The sequence below is a fragment of the Melanotaenia boesemani genome, chromosome 18, assembly GCF_017639745.1.
Source record: "Melanotaenia boesemani isolate fMelBoe1 chromosome 18, fMelBoe1.pri, whole genome shotgun sequence".
Lineage (NCBI taxonomy): Eukaryota > Metazoa > Chordata > Actinopteri > Atheriniformes > Melanotaeniidae > Melanotaenia > Melanotaenia boesemani.
Window position 1 is genome coordinate 11175461 of NC_055699.1, and position 24206 is coordinate 11199666.

Sequence of the window (24206 nt, forward strand, 5' to 3'; positions counted from 1 at the left end):
AACATGAAAGGTTTTCATTGTATACCCATATGGGTCTTTTGATCCAATGACCAGTTAGGCAGGGATTTGTCCTTGAGGCGCTCAGATTCCAGATGACCTCACCTCCTGTTGATTGAGAACGTGATTTGATAAAAGAAACCAAAGTGTGGTTAGGTTGCTGTTACTAATGTTTTGCTGTGTCTAGATCATGGTCTCCCAAATTGTGTAACCACATCAGTATGTGCTTGGTTGCCTCAGCATGTTGTCAAATATAGGTCTGTGAGACAGTTCAAACATTTCAGTCTACATGTACATGTCTGCCTGTTGATAACTGTGTTAAAGCATGTGGACAGATGTGAATCATTGGTAAGAAAATAATAACATGCTTGTGCACTCTTATTGCTCAGTATATTATGTTAGTATTGCTCACTTATTATTAATAATGTATAAACTTTGTTTCTCTGTGACTAATTTAGTTGGTATTGGCTTACTTTTAGGAAGAAAGTTGATTGAACAGCTTAGCTGGGATGAGTTTAACAACTAGGATGTGACCCATCCCAGTCATTTCTTTGTCTCTGAAGCTGAGAGTAGGGATTACATTAATTGCAGTCTCTAGTGACTCCTAAAACCACCAGTTATCCGAGGCTTTTTTATGTTTGACAACTATCAGAAAGGCTGCATGAATGAATACAATTTTTCCAAACAAACAACTTTTGGAATAGCTAATATATATTTTATATTCATAGGAAATCTGCTAAATTACTTGACATATCAGTTTCAAAAAAAGGTTCTGACACACTTTGGTGTGCCTTGGAAGTGATTTTATTCTGTGGAGACGGAACTTAAACTTTTGTTATTCTTTTTTTTTAACCAACCACACATCACTTTTTTGTGATTGACCTACTAAATTGAAGGTAGGGGGCTGGTTTTTAAGCGAAACCCTCTCACTCTCGGTAGAAACAAGCAATCAAATATTTTCATTGGATTTACATGATTCACTTGCAGTGATGTCATGCTGTTCTTATTTTTTATAACCAAGAAAATATGTCAAATCCTCTGGGCCTATTGTAATCTAGGCAGCCATCTCTTCATACAGTGCAATTTAAATTGGCTAGAGGAAAGAAAAACTAAGCCCAGATACAGTTTAAACTATTCTCCAGGGTCAACACAAGTACACAGCCTTAAGTCAGGGCACTCAAACCAAATCAGGTCTGCATGTTGCCCCAATTCAGACCACACATTCTCAGGCCAGAGCATCCCAAAAAGTGATTGTGCCTCTGAGCCTGCGGTGAAGGCTCAAAAAGCTTTATCAGTGTCTTTCTCAAGAGAGTGAGCAAGGATCATAAGACAGCACTAGACTACCCACGCTTGGTTAATGTGAATTATAACACATTGGTCAAGGTTAGCAATACTGGCATACCGAGGGTGTCTTCTTTTCTGCATTATTGTACAATGTGTTCTAAAAGCTGAAATAAGCCAAAGAAGCACAAATGGACCACACAAAGTCTGAAACTTAACACTAGTAAATATAATAAAAAGGAAATGGCAATTTTAATCCATTTATGTCAGTTTCTGTAACCCACTCAGATATTTGCTTTTGTTAAGGTTAAAGATTTTGTCCCTCTATTGACAAAAGTCAGTTGAATGAGCTTTTCATCTGAATACTGCAAAGGAGGGAGTAACAATGTCTGAATGTTTTCTCAGCTGTGGGAGACAACTTACCTTTGTCCTTGGCTTGTCAATAAGTACACAGTAACTGAAGATCAGTCTGATGAGTCATTACCAACATAAGACTTGGTGAGTTAATGCTGTGCTCATTGACCTGGAGTTTGTGTTCAGAAAATGAGTGAACGTGACTCATCCTTCAAACTCAAACAGATCATAATTGGGCCACTGAGCAAGAAGAATTATCTTAAGTTATGTGACCATTTATGAATGTCTAGTATAAATTTCCCCTATTGGGACGGGTTGGTGTGTGTTTATATTTCAAGGTGTATCTTAGGGCAGTGATTCCTTTCTTCTGATCCAGAGTCTGTCCTTTTCTCAAAGAAAGACAGCATAGGTAATAAAGTTTCTCTGCATGTAAGATTAAGGGTTAAACAAAAGTCTGACTTCCAGTCCTAAGGTATTCACTTGTTGATGTAAAAACATCATGTCTACATCTTTTACGTATCAACTTTCAACGATGACCATGATGTCGTTTAGCTTCTAATATAATACAGTGGTATGAAACCCACTATACTACACTACAACATTGTCTTTCTTTTTTCCCCCATATGTGTGTGTGTGTGTGTGTGTGTGTGTGTGTGTGTGTGTGTGTGTTCAAGCCCAAAGCATAAATGTGGTTAATTCACCCAACAGAGGCTGTAAGTGGATGCAAAAGCTCCCTCAGGGTTTCCTCTCAAAGAGTTGACAGAGAAATCAATATGTCTCTATTTCCGTTCTTACACCTTTTTTTTCAGGCAAATGGGATGTAGTGTGTGTGCAAGTGTGTGTGCATGTATGCATGTGTATGTGGGTACTTATATCTATTGGTTTTGTTGCCTGTATGGATGAATTAATGCACACAGAAATTGCTAGATGTCTAAACTGCTAAATACTCAAACACATGTATCTCAGTAAATCAGATAAGTCCAGCTGAAACTCTTACTGTGTTTGTATGTTCCACATGGACAGGTCACAGGGGACTATATTTTCATTGATATCTTTAATTGAAAAGGAACAGCTGGGATTATTACTCTGTTGCATCATATTGTTATTTAAATGAGTAATAATTGGTTTATGTAACAATTCAGATAAAAATTGAAGTATGGCGAGTCTACTATAAACCACAACTGAGCTCAAGGTTAAGTTGAAATGAATGAATTTGCGCAACATTTTGAAAACTATGTAATACTGCTTAATGATTAACAATTCCAAAAATTATGAATGTTTTTCTAGCGTTGTTTTAGGTCTCTCTTGCACCAAAATGAAGAACTAGCCACAACAAGAGGCCTCCATGCTGTGGTTCCTCATTGCTTGGCAAACAAAATAGCACTTGAACACACTACAAGGACAAATTCCACCTGAGGGTCAGGGAGTCCTGTCGTAAGGGACCATAATACTTAGGTTACACAGTAAGGGAAATTAGAAAAGTACTATGATAAAAAAGGCGTTAACACAGCTGTGTGTGCTTTTTTGGTTATGCCACAAAGAGGTGGTGTCTCTTGAGTTGTGATTTCTTTACTCTACATGTCCACATTATTGCAAAAATACATCATTACACTGGACAGCCACTAGTGATTCAGTATTTTCAAATTCATTTTGATTTTATGTTATTGTTTTTAATTGTTTTTTAATATTGGGTTTAAATGATCTGAAAATCATTGCATTCTGCAGTCTATTTAATATTTTACAAAACTACCCAACTTTTTTGGAAGAAAGGCTCTATTTGATGCTAGAGGCAGAAGGTAATTAACTTAGTTAGCATAAGCCCGTTTCCATTAGTACCCACTTATGGGTACTAGTAGTAGGCTCTGAGGACACATATAACTGTTAGAAAACCTTTATAAAGTAAATTTTGCATAATATGGGACCTTTACCTCAAATTCATTTAAACCAACCCATTTTGTTTTCATGAGGACTTTTATGCATTAACTAGTCACCGGTTAGTGTTGTTTCATCAAAAGAGTTCATGTTTTTGACTACTGCTAAAGTCATAACTAATTGTTTTTACTTTCAGTTTGTGTACAGTTTAGACAAGATGTAATAAGAAGCTTTGGCTTTGTTTCTCAACTTGACATTAAACTTTGACTTGAGCCATAAATTATTAGCCACCAGTTTTTCGCTTAGGTAATCATCTTATGTTTTATGTTTGCTTAGTATTGCTGCTGACTTAAGTATTGGCAAGAAAGTTGAAAGAGGACTGGTAAAGATCTTGAACCATTCTTCAGAATAAAACTGATTTGGAAATTAATGTAATTGTGACTAATTCAATCCTCCTGCTGTATTTAGTGTCATCCGCATGGTCATGATGAGGAAGTTAAAACATGTGATAAGGCCGTAAGTGGGGAATTCAAAGTTAAGCACAGACGGTATGTTGTGTTATTTGCAGTTTCAAGATACTGGTCATCTAAGCTTCTAATCAGTATTACATTTAGTCATTTCTTCCCTTTTTCTTTCTAATCTAAATCAGATTAACAATTTTTTTAGAAAGTGTTTTCCCTCCCTTTCACTATCCAAGTTCATGTTCTATACTAACTTTTTACCTAATGTCATGGTTGAATATTCCTTCACTAAACCATATCTTTAATAAGAAAAATCAATCACTAACAATCTGTCCAGACATTCAGTTTAATCACATAAGAAAAGGCAATTCAAGTGTATTTGTATAGCACATTTCATGTACAATACAACTCACAGTGGTTTAAATAAAACATCAAAACCATTACAGCAAAGCACAAAAGAAGCAGCGAATGGCAGAATTAAAACAAACCAAAAAGAATAAAAAATAATAAAAAAATATAAGAATTTAAACAAACTAAAATGAGTAAACGGAATTAAATAGCACAACTAGCTAAAATACAGAGAAGCAGGCAACGAAATACATACAGTGAGGTGTACATGATACAAACAGACGTCAACAGGAAACTCATCATAATCATTATCATCTTAATCATCAACACCATCATCATCACTTTCAATGTGCATATGTGAGAAAATATATTTTAAAAAAGGAAAAATGGTAAAAGTGGTGGCAAAATAAAGACTTTTTAGATCTAATTTAAAAGAACTGAGATATGGAGCTGACTTCAGGTTTTCTGGTAGTTTTTTTCTGAACATCAGTAGCATAAAATGTAAATTCTGATTCACCTTATTTAGTACTTAAGGTGGAAAGCAAACGGACCGAGATGATCTCAGAAGTCTTGGTGGCTCATATGGCATTAGTAGATCACTTATAAATTTTGGACCCGAACCATTCAGAGTCTTGTACACTAGCAGAAGAATTTTTATGTCCATTCTCTGGGGCACAGAAAAGCAGTCTAGAGATCTGAGTACAAGAGTGATATATTCTCATTTCTTGTGGTCTTTTTGAGGACACGAGTAGCAGCTTTCTGGATTAGTTCCAGTTGTGTCAGTGCTGTTTTAGAGACCTGTGAAAACTCTATTACAAAAGTCAAGCCCAATTATAACAAATGCATGAACAAATTTTTTCAAAATCATGTAGAGCAATCAGTCGCCTTATTCTAGATCTATTTGTCCGGTGATAAAAGGCTGATTGAGATTTAATTTATGGCTGTTCATTTTTTATTTTATTTTTTTTTACCTGCCCTGTCCAGCAACATAGCAAGCCGAATGATAGTCTGGTTCTCCCAGTCTCATCACCTAAACACACCTCAGCACGTCCCCATACAATCCCCCGAACCTCACTCAGCCCCTCTTCGCTGTTAAAATTTAACTAAGAGTCCCAAATGACGCCACAATATTTGGCTTTATCTGTTGATTTGAACATTGCTGTCTGAAGCTAGGCACAAATCTTTGGATGCTCATCTTTGTTTCTGAACACAGTGATTTTAGCTTTATTTTTATTTAGCTGAAGAAAATTCTGACACATCCACATATTGATTATTGATTTCTCTGGTGGGTCCAGCTGTTTCCTTGTTTGAACATCAGAAGAGTGAGTAACTTGAAGTAGAGCTGCACAATTCAGAAAAAAATGTGAATCACAATTTTTGTACAATGCATTGTACAAGGTTCAGTCCTGTTATTGACATCTGTATTTATTTCTTGCTTTGAACGGCTTCATCGTGGTGACGTTTAATGTGATTGTAGAGATTTGTGGTGTTGCCTTGCGGTGCTGCAACCAGGGCAAAACACACCTTACAATGCAACTCACACTGTTTGTCATCATCTGGCTTAAATCCAAAATACTTCCACACCGCTGCTGAATGTGAATATTTTATGGATAAGAGTTCAGTTCAGGTGAGAGGGTGACTCTCGCCACTACCACTTGGGTTTTCGTCACAATGCATGTAAACGTCCTTACTGCAGACTTTCCTCCACTTTCACTCTTGCTTACTCTTTCCTAACACTCAACTGCAGGCGGGCTTCCTTCACTGAATTACAAGTTGTAATAGCGCTTTACCACTGGTTGAGAGAGGAGGCAATGGCAGTGCTGCGTTTGGAGACACTTTAGAGATTAGGAGCGTTTGTTTGTGATACAGCTCGTGATATAAAATGCTTTGGAGTTGCTGTGTGTAGAAAGGTGATCAAGTGTATGTGTGAATCGAGATCGCGATTTTTTAACGATTTATCCTGCAGCCCTAACTTGAAGTCTTATGACCATTACACGAAATCAAGAATTTCAGAAATTCTGAATTGATGGATAGCATGGATTTGAGTTTCGCAGTTGGTCATTAAATGAAACTTTAAAGTACATTTCATAAAGAGGCACTATGAAACTTTGGCAGAGGAGCAACACCAATTTATTGTGACGAATAAAGTGGCTGGGTTTATGTTTACTCTCAGGTGACCACTTATCTTTGTTACGAGATACGCATGGATCCGAGTGGATTTTGGTCATATCTGCACAGCAATAAAATGCACCTCTTTTTCTGAATCACAGGAGCAAAATCAAAACAAAAACATTATACATGTCTAAAACATCATGGTCATTTTTAGTTTTCCTTTAAACTTTAATAAGTATTCTTCTGTGCCATTTCACAGCAGCAGCACATTTTTAGTGCTTTAGAAGTGCTTTTGTCTGTCCCAGTTTCCAGCACTAAAAGTGACAGAAGACTGTGAACATAGTGTATCTGCTGTGGCAGCAGCACAGCTCAGCAAACAGCCAGGATCAAAAGGAAACTTAGATTTATTAAAACACCACTTGACAATGAATCTTTATCTGTTATCCAGTTAGAAGAGTTAGAAAAGCATGTTTCCACTGCAAATAGTAAATAAAAACAATGCAATGATATTTAATTGAAAAGGATATTAGGACAACAAATGTCTGACTTCTAGCCGAAATCAAATTTGATGCCAGCAACAGTTTTCAGAAGTCTTGGGACAGAAGCAACATAAGAAAGGAAAATTGGTGGTGACATCTTACTATCTTTAACTAATTTAGTTAATTGTCAGCGGTTCAGTATCAGGACTATAGTATCAGCACTAACATAAGTGCTGGAACTATAACCTATAGTATCATAGTATAGTATCATATGATACTATAAATTTTTAATCATGATTAATCATGATTAATCGTGATTAAACATTTACTTAAAGTTAATAGTTATGTTGATACATATATATATATATATATATATATATATATATATATATGTGTGTGTGTGTGTGTGTGTGTGTGTGTGTGTGTGTGTGTGTGTGTGTGTGTGTGTGTGTGTTTGTATTCTTTTTAAAAGCAAATTTATTTTTTTTAGCATTTGAAGGGTTGTTTCAAATACCTGGAGGAACTATTTGCTTTTTGCTTCATCCTTGTTTATGTTTTTGTTTTTTCTTCTTTTGCCAGTCTGCAACTGACAATAAAGGTGTGTTTGTGTACTTTATTCAAACTTTTCAGCTGTCTTACATTTTCAATGGCTTTTTATTTGCCTTGATGCAATTTTTTTCAGGCAACTGAAAATGAGCTCTGAGATGGCTGTTTGGGAGTTTGTGTGGAGCAACATGTCACCCTTGTGTTTTGGCCAAGTCGCTGCCTCACAAAGGTTATTTATGATGTGCACCATGTGATAAGAGTGCTGAGCACGATGAGGAGACAATAAATCTCACTGATGAATAGGCTTCTTTTTCTCTGTTTGTTTCCCCCAGTCTGTCCTGTGAGAGAAACAGATGGATGAAGAAGGGAAATTAAAAAGCTGAAGAAGAAAACAAAAAAGGCAAATGGAGCTGGTTGAAACATCACCTTTGCATTTTTCAGATTTTCTTATGTTTTTGCTGGTACCTAGAGTTTGTTTCCTTACAGTTGTGGAGTTGTTATGGAGGTTTTATCGACCCCTAAGCAGTACATGGGTCATAAATAATGACTGAAGAGCAAACATCTTTTTATGGCATCAGATTTCTAAAATAAGACATAAATTGTAGTTACTGGAAGTGATTGCTGATGTAAATTAAAGCAGACCCAATTTTAGTATCTGTCTAAATAGGAATAGTTAATTCCTGTATTCCACCATGTTAGAGATATCGTTAAACTCCATCAGGATTTCTCACAGTAAAATGCACATGCAATGTTCCAGTTTCTCCACCAAGCCAGTAACTTGTGTGATACTACTGGAAATAGATATCAGACTTGAGAATAAAATCTTTTTGTTGTTGTCTTTTGAGTCTCTAAATTGTTTATGATCTGTACTGTTTCAGGCCTTTGAGAATCAAACTAATTAAGTCTTTATTTGAAACTTCCAAGCCAAAAACACTTAATTACTTGTATTATATGTATGTATAGGAAATAACTGCTGGATTTCTTTTTGTTTACACTGTGACACAATCTTCGCTTATCACAGGCCCAAATGAGGGCCTAAAGCCAAGTAATCACATTCATTATTAATTAATTAAAGCGATAGAGAGTCGTGCCATTTATCACAGTGTTTCAGTTCAGTCGTAAAACCATTAAGTGCATACACTGCTAGTTTTTATGGGCCGCAGCACTTATAAGATAACTATTACCTAATGAAAGCAGTTGCTGGCTGCAGCCTAAGTGTGGGTTCACCAAGAATAATTAGTTTAGTTTTGAATGTACCTCATTCACTAGCAGAACAGACTCCTGTCATTGTAAAAAAAAAAAAAAAAAATTAAAAAAAAGTTCACCAGGATATATATGTGTGTGTGGTGGTGGTGGTTGGGTGTGTGTGTGTGTGTGTCCATAAAACAGACGCTTTGCATTAATTTTCATATTCTAAGTGGAGTCTCTGCACCATTAATATGAGAAAAAAATTGTCCTCAATTATGTGCTTGATTGATACATTTTTCTCATACTCCTATTGACTGTAGTTTAACATCTAATTGTGTTTTTACATCCTTGATTGCTTTCATATTGTGAAATTTGATCATTCAGAGTGCCTTTCTTTAAACCAGAATGTTTTAGCTTTATTTGGAAGAGCAAGACCATCAAATAATCGAGCATGTGTGCTTTAAAGTAGACCTCCTGGCCACATGTGGAATCTTCATCTTTAGCTTTTGATAGCATGCAGGCTTCCTGTCACTTCATATAATTGCACCACAGCTTGTGAAATCAGAGCTGAGCTTCCTTCACTCCACACAGAAGAGTACAATAGCCTTCTGGCACGTACAGTAGCGCCCCCAGCTGTACAGCTAATATGATGTCAGGTTGAAGTTTCACTCTGTAAGAAGGCTTCTCTCATGCAATTTTGTCAGCATGTGATTTGACATTATTCATTTAATCCCTATAAGAAGATCTTGTTCAATTAGAGTGTGACTAAAATCTTCACCGTTTGTCAAGTTTGTTTCCCTTTAAATATAAAACACTGAGCTGAGTTTAACAGCCGCCCCGTTCCTCTGAGCATCTTTGGTACATTCTTACAGTATTAAACACTAAAAACATTCAATCAGAGATCAGATGTACTTCCCCCACCCCACTCTGAAATCTGGGGATTTTTCAAAAGGGAAATAATACAGTTCAGCTGTGTGATGAAGTCACTGGTTGAGACTCGCGTGCTTTTCAGCGCGACAGCTAAAGCGATCATGAGAGTGACGCAGCATTTTAGCCGAAGCTCGTGGGGACAGAAAGAGTGGATTTCTGCTGAACTGAAGTTAACAGCTGGAGGTTTAACTGCTTCCCAGAAAAGAGCAGTGTGAATGAGAATGTTTCTGCTAACCAATTTCTTTCATTTCTTTTACCTCTAATCCCAAAAACACTTAGTCCAATTCATGTGGTAAAACAAATAAAAAAAAGGTGAATATGTTATCTGATTTTGCATCAGTGAAAGTTAGGAGCAAATTTAATAGACCGTTCATCTGGGTTACAGGATAAAAAGACTTAATCCTTTTATTGCTATATTTTTGAAACTGCTCAGAGAGAAGTGCATTTTTTAAATCTGATTATTTTTGCTGCTCAATCGTCATTTGTTCACTTGCATTGTTTGCAGGAGCAGCAGCGCAGCTCCAATTGTCTCCTTGAGTTATACTCATCCAAACGGTCATTTGTCTTGACCTTTCCTGGCCTACAGTTTTACAAGACGCCCCACAGAAGAATGCAGATGAGTTGTGATAGGCATCAGAAAGGCTTATCTAACATCCCTTGTTGTATAATATTTTATCTTGCATGACCAGAGAGATAGGAGAAAACACAATGTGGGGCAGAAAGAAATGAGTTAGAATGAGATAGTATTATGATTGTTTTGCATGACGTGTTGTCTGTTTCCCATATTTCCTGTGTCACAGGTTCCCAAAAATATTAACAAGTTCCCGGGTGTTTAGATATAATGCTGGATAGGTTCCAAGGTGATGATGGTAACACTGTGTGCACGTGGTCTGCCCTTGCAGGCTTATTGTTTTCAAAGAGCAGATGTTGAGGCCATGGTAACGGCACTGACCTGCCCAGCTCCCTGCAGACTGTTGCACTAACCCCTGTTTTAAACATCCTCAAATTTAACATGGCTGCAGTCATAGACCTCCTCGTCTGCTTAAAAGAAAATGGAAAACCTTGAAAACCAGACAAGAAAAACACACAATGTAATTGTTAAAAAATCTGAATATGATAGATTGTGGGTCTTCTTGTAAAACTTAACAGGCAGTGTAATCAGTTTTAGTTAATATTCTTGGAAATAATAACAATTGATGAAAAGCAGATAAATTGCTTATAAAAATGGTTAAATTACAGAGATGACAGCTTAATAAGGGGGCGAAGCAACATACTGAAAACTCAATGCTTTAATTTTAGTAGAGACTTGAACCTCAGCACTGATTGTAAAAGTCCTATCTGACCCCTTCATCCACCACAATGACCAGCCACAGAAATGCTACAGATGTAACAAGACAGCAGTCAAAGCAATGGTCTTTTTTTTTACTCTCTCCTCTTTGCTCTTTTTATCCTCTCATAGACTGAATATTAATATATTAATTGTGATTGGGACCAAATGTTCCTCAGTGCTTCATTCAGTATTTCATAACACATTTGTTTGTTGATGTGTGATCCCCTGAAATCCTTTTGACAGGCAGAGACAGAGGGTTCGCATATCAATAGGAAGCTTAGAAGAGGACACAAGAGCTGCTGATTGAGGCCAGCAGTTCACAAGGAGACAACTGCCAGTTAATGTGATGCAAACCAACCATTAATTATTCATTGTATTATTGTCCAGCACCAATAAAGCTAATAGAGAACTTTTGTCGATAGGTTTGTATTTTAGAGATGCTTTATCTCCTATTTCCTTGCAGACATGTTTTGTATATTAAATATTTGGAAATACAGATGGCAGCTACCTGTAAAGCCCATGTTTAGGGTGAAAGTACATTGTTCATTTTTCTTTTGACATGCAACAGCTGATTCATATTTCAGTCTCGTTATTCTTTGCTGTTCTAAATGGATTTTATTAAGACCAATAATTTTGTCTCGCACCAGAAGGCACAAAAGTCTACTCACAGACCAAACACAATTAAGCTGAATGCTTTTTATCACTCTATAAACCTGATTAAGATCCATATTTCCATGCCAAAAAAAACATGTATTTACAGTTATTGTTCGCTGCACTTGCAATAATTTGACAGTGTTGCATAACAGAGAAACTATGCGAGGAAAGGAGAAAGATGGAGCGGTGGATAGAAAAAAAATCTGTCCTGACCGACCTACTGGCTAAAGCATCTTGTAGTCCTGATTTTCTGTCACACATCTCATTTTTCTGTGATTCTACTCTTCATTCTCACCCTTGCCTGTCATGCCTTCACCTCACTACAGCTTGGGTTTAAACCGTGATGAGACTTTTCACTATTCTTGCAGTACATTTCCTGTCTTAAGACCAAAGGCATGTCCAGTATATTACCAAACTGATGTCAAGTGCAGGACAAGAAGGCGTTGACTCTCTTGTGTTTATTAAAGCTTTATCTGGTAATTTGACTGAGAGTCCATTGCCCTGCCTCATTCCCATAGCTGCTTTGTGCTGCACATGGATTGTGCAAGAGACAGAAGTCAAGTTGGAACTGCAGCCAAAAAAACAGGCTTCATTGGCTCAAACTCAGAATTGCATGCAAGGTCACCCACTGCCTAATGTTTGCAAATAACATGGCCCTTACAGAACCATCCCTCTGTTTAGGATTAGCCCACTGAAAATAAGCACTTTCAAAATACCACAGGGATTTTTTGCTTGTTAGTTGTCCTACAAAGCAGTGCAGCATTCAGACACAAAGTTGTTATTAGAGAGATGATAGAGTACATGCTAGTGTTTATAACAGAGCCGGGATCCAACTGTCTGAGGTGGGTTGTTTCAGATTTAAAATGTGGGTTCTCACTAGTTTAACTCTGTCTTATAAGCAGTCTGTTACGCAGACCCTCAAACCAAAAATCAGCAATAAGCAGCTGTAATCTTATGGGTGTGAATTACAACTTAATACACAATGCTCTGTGTTGTATTCGTAAAACTTTTCTCAATCTATTAATATCCACAGATTAGCCATGACACTTGGAGTCTGAGATGTGTAATGTATGTCTGAGTTGTAAGACCTGGAATACGTGCAGCAAACTTTTCAGTGATAACCCCTGCCTGTGAGGCTTTGTTTGAAACTTTTCCCACTAAATATTTTTTGTTTAAAAAGCTTTCTAAATTACATTTAAATGGCCTGTACACGTCTGTGCTTAAATTAAACTAAATAAAGTTAAAAAGCAACATTTTGATCATTGTTTAGGCATTTTAAGGCTGTTTAATTTTTCATATCTAACCCAGATTTCATCAGGACTGGCAATATAAATAGATTGGCATACTGGGGAATCAAACTTAAAACCTACAACTAGCTGGCATTCCACTGAGCTACACGTATGTAGCTCATGTAGAACACGTCTGTGTTATATTTCTAATAAAAGAGACTATTCTGACTGTGAAGGTTGAAGGTGCTAAATGATTGCAATTGTTTTCTGTGCTGATTAAAGAATAATTTTCTTTACCATAATATTCTATTCAGTCTAAGAATCAGACCTGCAATCTTCAGATCACACAGAAACCTTTTAAATCTATGACAGGTAAGCTGGCTGTGAGGTAACCAGCTAGGTTCACAGTGCTGAGGCTGGTTTGCTTGACTTGATGTTTTGTTATTTTTTTATGTCTGCATTCATCTGACTGGGATGTTGACAAGCACTGACCACTCCTCATCACATAATGCATCCAACTTCATCTTTGTGAATTTTGCCACTTTATTTATTCGTATATGTGTGAGTCAAAGACAGATAGACCGAAACAGAGTTGTGTGGCTTTCTGTGCAATGTGTTCTGAGTGATCTATGTCTCATTGTTGTTTGTTGTCTCTGTTGGAGCGGGAAACAGGACAATCAGACTGGCCTCATAGTGCCACATTCATTTCTCCAGCTCAGGTCAAATCTTACACCTCTCACTTCACATTCTCATTACTACAGGCTGTTATTAATTTATTTAATCAATATATGTTAAATTTCTCCTCCCAAGAAATGCATAATGGCAGCAGATTCACCCCACTGATTCAGTGGATTATGAGCAGGAGTTGGAGTGATTCTGCAGACTCAGATGTGTCTATAACAGGTCAAATAGTGTTGTACAGTTTTAGTAAGTGTGGTTATCATATTCAGACAGGTGGATGGGGACCTCTGGTTAAATTGATGGATCCACTGTTGCCACTAACTAAACACTCAGGTCTCCCTGCAGAAGATTGTACAATTGGCTGCAAGACACAGGGATTTGGGTCATCTTAGGCTAAATGTTATAGATGTGTGTCTCTTTATAAAAATACTACTTGATATGTGTCTTGATACATGGGTTAGTACTTTATTCAGGGACAATGCATTTTTAAACAGAACAATTGAGTTTGATTCTATTAATTTTGAGCTGATGTAGTTTGATTCAGCTCTTAACTATTCAAAGAAGAAGTTTTGTTTCCATTTTAAATTATCAAAGCAATTTCTACTAAGGTGGTTGTTATTAGCTGCTGTCATTTAGGTATATTAGGTCAAAAGAACAGATGTATTTGGTAATTATTGTTTTATTTTGTGTCATGTAATCAAAGTCATCAGTCAACCTCACTGTAAGGTCATAAATCTTTGTGGTTACCTTGGATTACCAATCTGTATGTTTGTTACTGTTTTTTTTTTTTTCATTTTGATTCATATGTATTGATACTTTCTTTTAAATTTATGTATTCTAGCCACACATCACAACGTTTGATTACTGCAGCCTTGCCCAGCATATAGCTGTCATGTCAGATTATCCTGGCTGATTATAATCCATTTTTAAATTAAGAGACTTGTTACTGATTTTCTTGCCCTGTCTTTCAACGTGTTTTTCTCAAAGCCGTGTTTGAGATCATGAATAAATTCAGTCTCATTTCCAGAATCTCCATTCATGTCACTGAAAGCAGTTGGATGTCATTTCCCTCTTTTTTCTCAAGTTCAATAATACAACTGCAGTTGAGTTCATCCAAGACTCACAGATGGATCATTTGCTGGGTGACTGCTGGATCAGCTCCTCAGTGGCAGACTGGCACAGGCTGAGACACCAAGACTGAATAGCCTAAGGTGAAATCCTCACCTGCTTTCTTGCTGTTCAAACGCAAATGTTTTGATTTATTTTGTCTCCATTCTTTGTTTGCATTTCTTGTCAGCAATGAATGGATTTAACACTTAGGGATTAGTCAAAGTAGGGGCTGTTTACAGTGTTCATGAAGCAAGAAAAGGAATAAAAATTTCTCAAAAAATGTGCACATGCAAAACACACTTACACACATACTGTATGTGTATTTTTACAACTGCTTCCTGTTATCTTCTCCATAAATTGCTTTGAGTCAACATTCCTTTCTCATCCTTCATTATGTGAATAAAGCATCATGAGAAATAAGTGATGTGCAAAGCCTTCATGCCTTCACACCTGAACTGCAGAGGGTGTGACAGAGCACATTTCATATTCATGTTGCTGCTGTTTTGTACGAACTGCTGGTTTGAAGTGTCTGCCCAGATCATGTCAATAATGTGGGGCTTTTGTGCTTGCTGCGCACAGGAGGAGGGGTCTATGAAGGAGAGTGGCCTCCTCGCTCCAACACATGGTGCCCAGACTAAACAACAAGATGAATGTTTCCTGGTTTCAACTTGGCACAGGCACCCTAATCTGCCCATGTGGCTGAGCTGAATTACTGAAAGACTTTCATTCAGGGATAAAGAAAGGAGAGGTTAGAGAAGGAAAGAGGAGAAATTAGTACAGTGGAGTTGAGGAAAAGATGAAAGAGAGGTGCAGATTGCTTGTTTTCAAGTTTTTATTCCACCACAGATGCATTGGTGTAAGGATAATCACTCTTTGTTTTAGTCTGCCAACAGAAGTCCTCTAATTCTTTTTTACAAACTTAGCATCTTAAAATAATCTTCATGATTACAGATTTGTGATGACATTTAGGTCTGGGAGGCCCATACTAAAACTTTGAGTTTGCACCCCTCCGGTCAAGAAAGAGATTTCCATTCTTTTTACAACTTCATTTACTTTTCTTTTTACATAAAGTTTAATGTTTGCTTACAAAATGTGCCAGTATTGAATCACAAACTTTTACATATTTCCTTTTGATGCTGACTGCAGCAAAAGGCCAAAGCATGCTGGATCCTCCCTCGTGCTTATCATTTGTAGAATTTTTTTTTTTCCCCAAACATACTTCTGCTCATTGCTTCCTGGAAGTTCAGTCTGAACTTCCCTAATTTTTCTAAATGTATTATGCAAGTTTAATGTTTAATTTGTGGAGGGGTGGCTGCACGTGAGAACAATGTACATTTTTCATCTTTTCTACTAAATTAACTTTAGCAGTAACAGAAATTGTGTAAGCGTTGAAAGGTATGGCACAAAACTTTGTTTTTTTTGTGTGTGTCTGTGTGTGTGTGTATGTGTGTGTCCAAGATTTGCAGATGAGTTGTTACAAAAACAATGGACATGTTTAAGTCATAAAAAACTGTAATTATTGTTTGTTAATTGCACATTAATCACCTTTACTCTTTTGTACCAAAAGCTTTAAAAGCAAGACACACATATTGGTATAATCAGCTCTTAGTGTCCCTAAGCTGGTCTAAACATTTCCACAACCCATAAGGTGTTGCCATTGTACGATGATGGAGTTGCTAACAACACCAACAAAAGCTCAGTGTGCTGCTGTCAACCTGTCTCCTCCCACAAATCACCTTTCACCTTTCTGCCCTGCACCCACACATCACACCTATACTCTTTCTTGTTTCGCTCAAAGCCAGGAAAAGAAAAAAAAAAAAAAAAAATTGGATGTGTGCTTTTGACCAGCTTAATAATGAATTAACGGTTAGGGATTTGGGAGAAGAGTTTGGGGTATCATGGTGAAACCCTTTTGGCAGACTATGTGAAAGGCACTGTGGTGAGAAGGCTGAGCTCTGTGGCTCTGTGGGGGCTACGAAGGGCTGAGTCTCATTGCGGTTTGTAACAACAAGCTGTTGGATTTGGAGAGAGAGTTCCAGACACACCCCCAACCCTAACTCTACTCCGTAACCCCCTTGTTACACTCCCTCATGCTTCAACAAATGTATCTGTTTTAGTAGCACAGTCAAGCCCCCACCATTTGTTTTTCTTCATCCTCCCTCCATCTTTGTGCTTAGCTTGGAGTTCTCCTTTACTCTGCTATTTCTGATTGAAGACAGCCAGACACCAAGTAGTAGCAAGAGGTTTAAACACCTTCATCAATAGGGAACACACATACACTGAGGTCTCCATGTGACAAGCCCATGCCAAACAATGGCTGTTGACTGAGAGAGAGGAGTGGGCGGAGGGGGCAGCGGTAGTTTCTTGGAAGGCCTGATTGGAGCATAAACAGCAGCCCAGGAAGTGCTGAAGTAAGAGCTAGAGGTAGGGAGGGAGGGGGAGTCAGGAGAAGTGCAGATCTGTCGGGAGAGAGTAAAAAGTTTGCGGAGTGTGTTAGTTTGTCACTCTGGTAGTGTCCGGCGAAGAAGACTCCAGTTTTATCTTTTCTTCTATCAGGACATACAAAAAGACTTCAGGGTGAGTCGTTGCATACAAAAATATACACTGTCACACTGATGAAAGCTTCAAAAAGCACAGAGGTTCTCTCACACACGTGAGTACGAGAAACACTCATTTTCATTAGCCTTTTCCTTCTGTGGAGGCAGATCAAATTCAAAATCAAATACTCCTGTGTTGCTTGAGATGTGTCCTGTTAGTGTTGCATGTGATGACATTTCACATTTCTCAAGGTTTTAATACAGTTTAGTGTTAATGTGTGTACTGTGTGCTGATGGGTTCCCTCTGGCTGGCTGAGAGCTACTTGTTTATAGCTGTTTTTGTGGTGTCTTGAACTACAGCCAGCCATTCAGCATGTAAAAAAAAGAAAGAAAAACAGAAAGAGAGAGAGAGAGAGGGGATCAATTAATGTGTGTGTAGCTGTGTCTAATTAAGCTGATGGGGAGAAGAGCTGTGTGGTGAAGAAGGTCAGACTCTGAGAGGGTGAACTGAAAAACAGCCTGGTCACTTTTTTTCTATCTGTCATGTTATTTGTTTGGGATTTAAAAAGACAACTAAATTGAATTTTTTTTTCTGTCTTTTTGAAGCTCGTCCACCTTTTTAGATCACAGAGAGATGATATCTGTATCATCAAAGAAGCTGGTTGTGGATCAGATTTACTGTAGATTTGGTTATGTTTGGAGTCTGGATCAAATGGATTGCTGCATTTTCCCACTGGGATGATTCACTCTCACAGTGAACATCAATGTTGCTTGCATCTTCAAACACTTAGTTACTGTTCTATTAAATAATCAAAGGCAATAAACTGTAATTATATGGAATCTGTTTTGTGCCATACCTATCAGTGCCTACTAACCGTGTCTCAGTTCTGCAAATAAGTTTTAAGTATCTTAGAGTCTTAACAAGCCGGTTTTCCTGTCTGGATTTCTACCGCATTTTTGGAATGGACTTTTTCCACTGCAGAGTACATTTACATCTGGAAAAGCCTGGTCTGGAAGCTCAGACAAATAGGAAAAAAGGGTAATTTCTTAGTTATTTGCATTTGATATGGCTCTCACATGTAAAAACAAGAAAGAAAGAAAAAACTCTACTGTTAAAACTATTTCAAAGTGTCTATTTTACAACAAACTTTAACATGAGATAATATACAAAGTGCTTTGAATATATTTCTGGGGTAATTTTCCTCTAGTAAAGTTTTACTACCACTCAAATTACCAGTGATGGGAGTGATCTGTTGTGTCTCTTTCAACAATGAGTATTCCACTTTCAGTCCTACCACGGAGTAGGAAGGTAAACAGCAGGGAGGAGTCTGTCATCAGAAAAATAAGTTTGTGCCCGTTCATCCCTGCCAGAGCCCTCATCGTTCATCACTCATCTCAGCATTTTGACACTGTCAGACTCTCTCACAAGCTTTGTGTATGCTTTGCTGATATAGCAAGTTGTCAATTTCTCACAAGACCACAGGAAACTGCTATTAAATGTAAGGCAATGCTTTGGCTGCCAGTTTAATTCAACCAAACTATTTGTCTAAGTGCTAGCATATGAAGCAGAATGATTTTGGCAGTGTTTTTACAAGCAAAGACACACAGAAGCCTCTGACCACATGCCTCCATTTGTCTAATATCATTAGGAGACACTAAGGTTAAGACTTGCCTACTTGAGGACCTACCTTTACCAGTCTGTTACATCCCTTTCCAGATATAACACATAACACATCATTCCACAATTTGTGCAGGAGATCATGCTCTAAACTTCGCCAAATGCAAATTTAGGGCTTAAGAATGTGGTGTCTGTCACAGCACATTAAGCTTGATGGAAACACACCTTGGCTAGTGGCATGCGGCCCAGGAGCCCCTACCCCCCCTGGCTGAGGCCGGCAGCAGTTAAGGGGATGGTGAGGGGAGGAGAGAAGCTGAGAGGCCATACCAGGTGTTTCTCCAACAAGCTGCCTGCACTGTCATTCTTTAGTGAGTCCCTAGCCATTTCATGCCACGTGTCATTGGGCTCCAAGTTTTGATCAAACATTATAGAACCTTCATTTCAGCCCTTATAGGTAGCTGAGTAATGGATGTAAGACACACCCTAATAATGGAGATCTCTATGGAAGGCAAAGGTAAATAATGGTAAAAATATAGATTTTCTTTTCAGTGTTGAAACAGAAAAAGAGCATATTTTGGGTTAGAAAAAACATCACTTGCCTAAAAACAAACATTTTTACAATATTGCCTACAAGTAGAAATATCCTTTTCCTGGCTTTAAAGGTTGATGTGTGTGGTCACATCTGTAACACAAATGTAGTGCAGGAACGAAAGAAACCTGCGACTAAAATCAACTCAGGCTAAGTATCATGAAAAGAGTGCACAATTTCTGTTCACCTGCATAAATTCATTAATATCGATTTTGTGTCTAATTTGCTTTTTACTGAGTTCAGGTTGATTTTTTTTGGAAAAACAAAGTAGTTGTTCCATCAAACTTATATTTAGGATGAGAGATAGTAATCAGTTCCAGAGAAGGCTTTTTTTTCTGTGTAAAATTACAATTTTCTAAGTCAGCAATGAACGAGCCAGTGGACACACCCACAATGAAGAGTAAACAGGTCTCTATCAAACTTCGTTTCTTGTGAAACTCTGGGCTCCTGATATCATTTTAACACTTTATGCAAAATATACTGGAAGACTCTGCCTGAAGCAGATTACTCTCTAAATTAGCTGTGAAGTACAGATATAAACTTGGAAGATTACAGCAGCTTAGACTAGAATAAGTCCTCATGGCTAAAATCGACTTGAGTCTAATAGAGGGAAGAATTATAGAAATATGTAATCATAGAAAATCTCTATTATGTTGATGACTTTGACTTCTTGTAAATTGACCTCATGGTGAGCCAGATCATTTTCTATTACACTGACAGTGCTCTTTGAAAACTTTCTTTCAGTGATGGGGGTGAGAAAGTACAGTGAGGAAAACCTTTTCTTGCCACACTTTAAATTGCCATTAATATACACATACTGTAGATTATGTCCATTTCTCTTGGAGTCAAGGGAAGTGACTTTCTGTCAGCTGCTAATGGAAACAGGTTAATGACTTCTGAGAAAAAATGTGACACACAGACAAAAAAATGGTCTAATGTGGAACTGACTTCTATTTTTTTTTCTTTTCTACCCCTTTAGTGTCTTTATGTTTGATATTCACAATTGGTTTGAGTCAAACTGACTGATAGTTACACTATATTACATATAATTTTTTTTTATTTAACAAATTTAGGTAAGCAGGACTATATATTCCTGTCTTTTACAGTTGTGCTTTAGGGGAAGCAGTAGAGGTATATGTTAGACCTCAACATTTGCTACACTCATGCTACACGCTTTACTGTAACAACTATCATTTACAGGGGAAAATCATGCTTCCTGTTGAGTTGGGGGAGGCTGCTGGTGCTAATGGAGAATACAGTAGGTTTTTTTATGTAGGTCTGTTTTTAGAGAGGATTCTGCATATGATTGGTTCTTACAGCTGTGAATCTTCTGTTAGTCATAAGTGCTTTGTTTATAAGTATCTTAATTTTAATCTAAATGCCATACTTACCTACTTATAGTTCATAACTGTGAAAATACTGCCTAATAAATGTTCAGCTATATGATTTTTAATAACAGGTAAAATGAAACACGTTGGTTATCTGTAACAGTTGCACCTCACAGTAGTTTGAATATATTATGCACCAAGTGATCATTCTGTCCTTAAAGGTGATGTGAGGAAATCAGCAAACTTCATAATTTGAGTCTTTGGTGGACGATGGCTCCCTGATGCATGTGGAGAATGAAGGCTTGCCTTGTTTTAACCAACAGGGAAGCTACTGTAGTTCAAATAGCTTTAAATGATCATGCTTTTTCTAGTATAAATGTGTCAGAACACAGAGTACATCGCAGTTTGCTATTTATGGGGCTGTGTAGCTGCAGATTGGTGCCTGTAGTGTCTACAATCCTGGATCATATAGCAGTAGAAGAAAGTGGCATGGTATACTAAACTGTGTTTTCTTTAACATCACGTGGATGGCTGAATCTTTGTGTGTTGAGAGGACATGGCAGACAGGTTATCAGTGTCATTATTGGGCTCCGTCCTGCTGGGAAATCTTAGGTCTTGCTATTCATATGGATGTTACTTTGACACATACCTCTGACCTAAACATTCTTGCTGACCAAGTACACCTTATTCTTTGACAGTAGTGGTCGTTTTTTAGTATGGTAATATTTCCTGCCATGCAGCAAAAATGGTTGAAGAATGATTTGAGAATGATGTGAGTTTGAGGTGTTGATTTGGTATCCAAATAAAAGGTAAGTATCTGTGAGTTGTGCAGGACAAAGAAGTCCAATCCATGCAGCCCCACCTCAAAACTTGTAAAATGTAAACTATCGGCTACTGACAGCTTGGTGCAAGATATCACAGCATAGCTACAGAGCTCTAGTGCAGCCCACGCCTCTATGTGATAGAAAAAACTACTCAATATTAGGTGTGTGTCCATAATGTTCTGGATCATAGGTTGATATCTCATCCTCTTTTTCATACTTTACACCCTCTTGACATTTATAACCTCCACATGCAGGTGGAAATTAGCGGCTTTGTTAATGCCTGGTACCAAACTTGTTTCCTTTTGAGCTCAGTGCATTGCTGTGTACTGTATGTCCTTGTCAAACATGTCAAATTGGCATAACCTATTGAGTGAAGTTGTTTTGTCTGGCCATCTCTTCTTTCTTTGGCAACCATGAGAAGGGATTCGATTTGAAGCAGAAACTGCCACAGAGCATCTCTGTTAACTTCCCCAGCTTTTTTTTCCTTAAAGTAAACACCTCTGCCTCTCCCATCCATACACTCCCTTAGGGCATTCGGCTTGTCGTGGCTCTTCTCACAATACACAAGAAGGCACCAGGGCTGTTAGTGTCTACTGACAGACTTGATTTGTATACATGTAAACAGAAGCCATGCATGTTATAATTGTTGTGTACTGCTTCTGACCTTTGAGTAAGTTAACCTTGAGGCAAACTTAGATGAAAGTGATGTCATGATAAGCTGAAATGCAATAATAAAAAGCGCATGATAATTAGAAAAATAGCCTAATTGACAGCCTACAAATGCCCTTATATGTCAGGCCTGTATCCTAACTCTTTAAAAATGTGTAAATCTCTTGAGGTTTTTCCGTCTTCATAAAGCATTAATTAAGAAAAGTCTGAATTTGACTATTAAAGCTGCCTAATCCCAATAAATATGGATGAGACTCCTCTGCCACCCTGGTTAACAACCTACTATGTCTTGCCCTTGTCCCTCAGATGTTAGCTTTTTTATGTTTTCTATGGATTGAATTGACTTCCAGCTAATGAGTAATTATCATTAGTATGATTTTATAATTACCCTTCTGGCTGACAAACTCAGTGCACTTTCATTTAAGCATGACGGAGATTGTGAAACTCCAATCTCTGAAAATATTCTGTAAAGCCTGTGACATACACAGGATGTTTTTAAGAAGGCTGGATATTCTAGGAACAGTGGCTAACTGAGCTCTGGAGCTGGGCGTTTTGAGGAAACCTGTCCTATTTCTCTACATGGTCTGTTTAGAGAACTGCTTCCTGCTCTGTCTGATAAACAGACAGGACCATGTAAATACTGGAAATAGGCCCAGTAGAATAGTTAAGCAACGATTATCAAATGAAACCATTTCAGGATTAATGTAATAACAGGTATGTGGGTGTTGCTATTTTTGCACTGTGTACAGCTATATGAAGGCACTGAATCAAGTACAGACTCTGAGGACTTTTATAATTTATCAGGATAATACAAGGTTGACAGCTTGAAATCCATGTTGGCCATGTTGCAGTTGTGGACAGACTTGCTAAATGCAGCAATGGTGGCAGTGATGTTCCTCTTTCTAAGCAATATTTAGCCATGCAAGCATGGGTCTGACAAAGTCTGGCAAAATTACTCTGACAGTTATGTTCACAACTTCGACCACAGCTGACATTTCTTACAAAGTTGTCAATATTATACCATAAAGCTTTGCTAAGAATGTTTTTCTTTTTCATATAATCATAATTTTAATTTCAGTCTTAGCTGGTAAACAATGACTGATCAGGCTTGATATAATATCCTAGATTTTTCCAAAGATGAGAGTAAATCCTGAAGAGGTCTGGTGCAGTTATGCTTTTATTTTTTATGTTTTAGTTTTTTTTTCAGTCTAAAAAATACTCCTGCTGAATCCCAAATCTAAGCAACACAGCCTTAAATGCCACTAATTGTAAAAACCAAGTCAGTTGATGAAACACGTCTGATTTTCTTTTTTGGCGACTTTAAAATAATTACTTCAGATTGACTGGTGAATGGAAACTGTGCTAATGTGAGATCAAAGGTTTTCCATTTTAGTAATATATTTTAGCAACCTGTAATCCATGCAATTGACAGATGGAGCAGATGTCAAGGGTGTCAAAAGAATTGGTCTTTAATTAAGAATTGGTTTTTAATTTCAGTCATTCTGTCTATGACTACAATTCTGACTACAGTCATAATTGTAGTCATTCTCAAACTTTTTGTGCAGTGGGTCCAAAAATAAATATGATCAAAACCAGTGGATATATCAATATGCAATTCATTGCCAATATTTAGGTTTTTGTGAATTTGTGCAATGGATTTTTCATTTGATCCAACACGTAAACAATAACTATTTACAGTGTGCTTCAGCCATCAGTCCACATTAACCCACATTAATGAGACAATCTGTTGTGAAGTTAATAAGTTATTCAGATGTAGAAGACATCTGCTAATGTTTTTCTGAGCTTTATGCAGACATATGTACATTCAGTGTTGATAAAGCTGTAGAAAGGATATTTGTCATTTGTGTGAAAACAGTGCATCAAGGAAGGCATAATGTGAAAGTTATCAGAGACGTACACATCATACTGCTATAACAGCTCACATGACACTGTGATTGTTTTAAAGATATTGAATGGAATCAGATGAAAATACTGCTTTTCATCTTGTTTGAATTGGTTGAACATGTGATTTGGCTCTTTTGGACTTGACAGAAGCAAGTATATTAGTT

General features: G+C 37.4%; 1 protein-coding gene across 3 annotated transcripts in view; it reads left to right on the forward strand.

The window, feature by feature from the left end:
• Window positions 1–24206, forward strand: part of si:ch211-285f17.1 (sickle tail protein) — a 121906-nt gene that overhangs the window by 34374 nt on the left and 63326 nt on the right. Inside the window, exon 1 of one of the 3 annotated variants that reach the window (XM_041967856.1) lies at window positions 17046–17149. The exons of 1 other annotated variant lie outside the window; for it this stretch is intronic. The gene's annotated coding sequence lies outside the window, so the exon portion shown is untranslated. Of the gene's footprint in view, window positions 1–17045; window positions 17226–24206 lie in introns of those variants that run through there. One more of the 3 variants, XM_041967857.1, reaches the window with a different exon arrangement.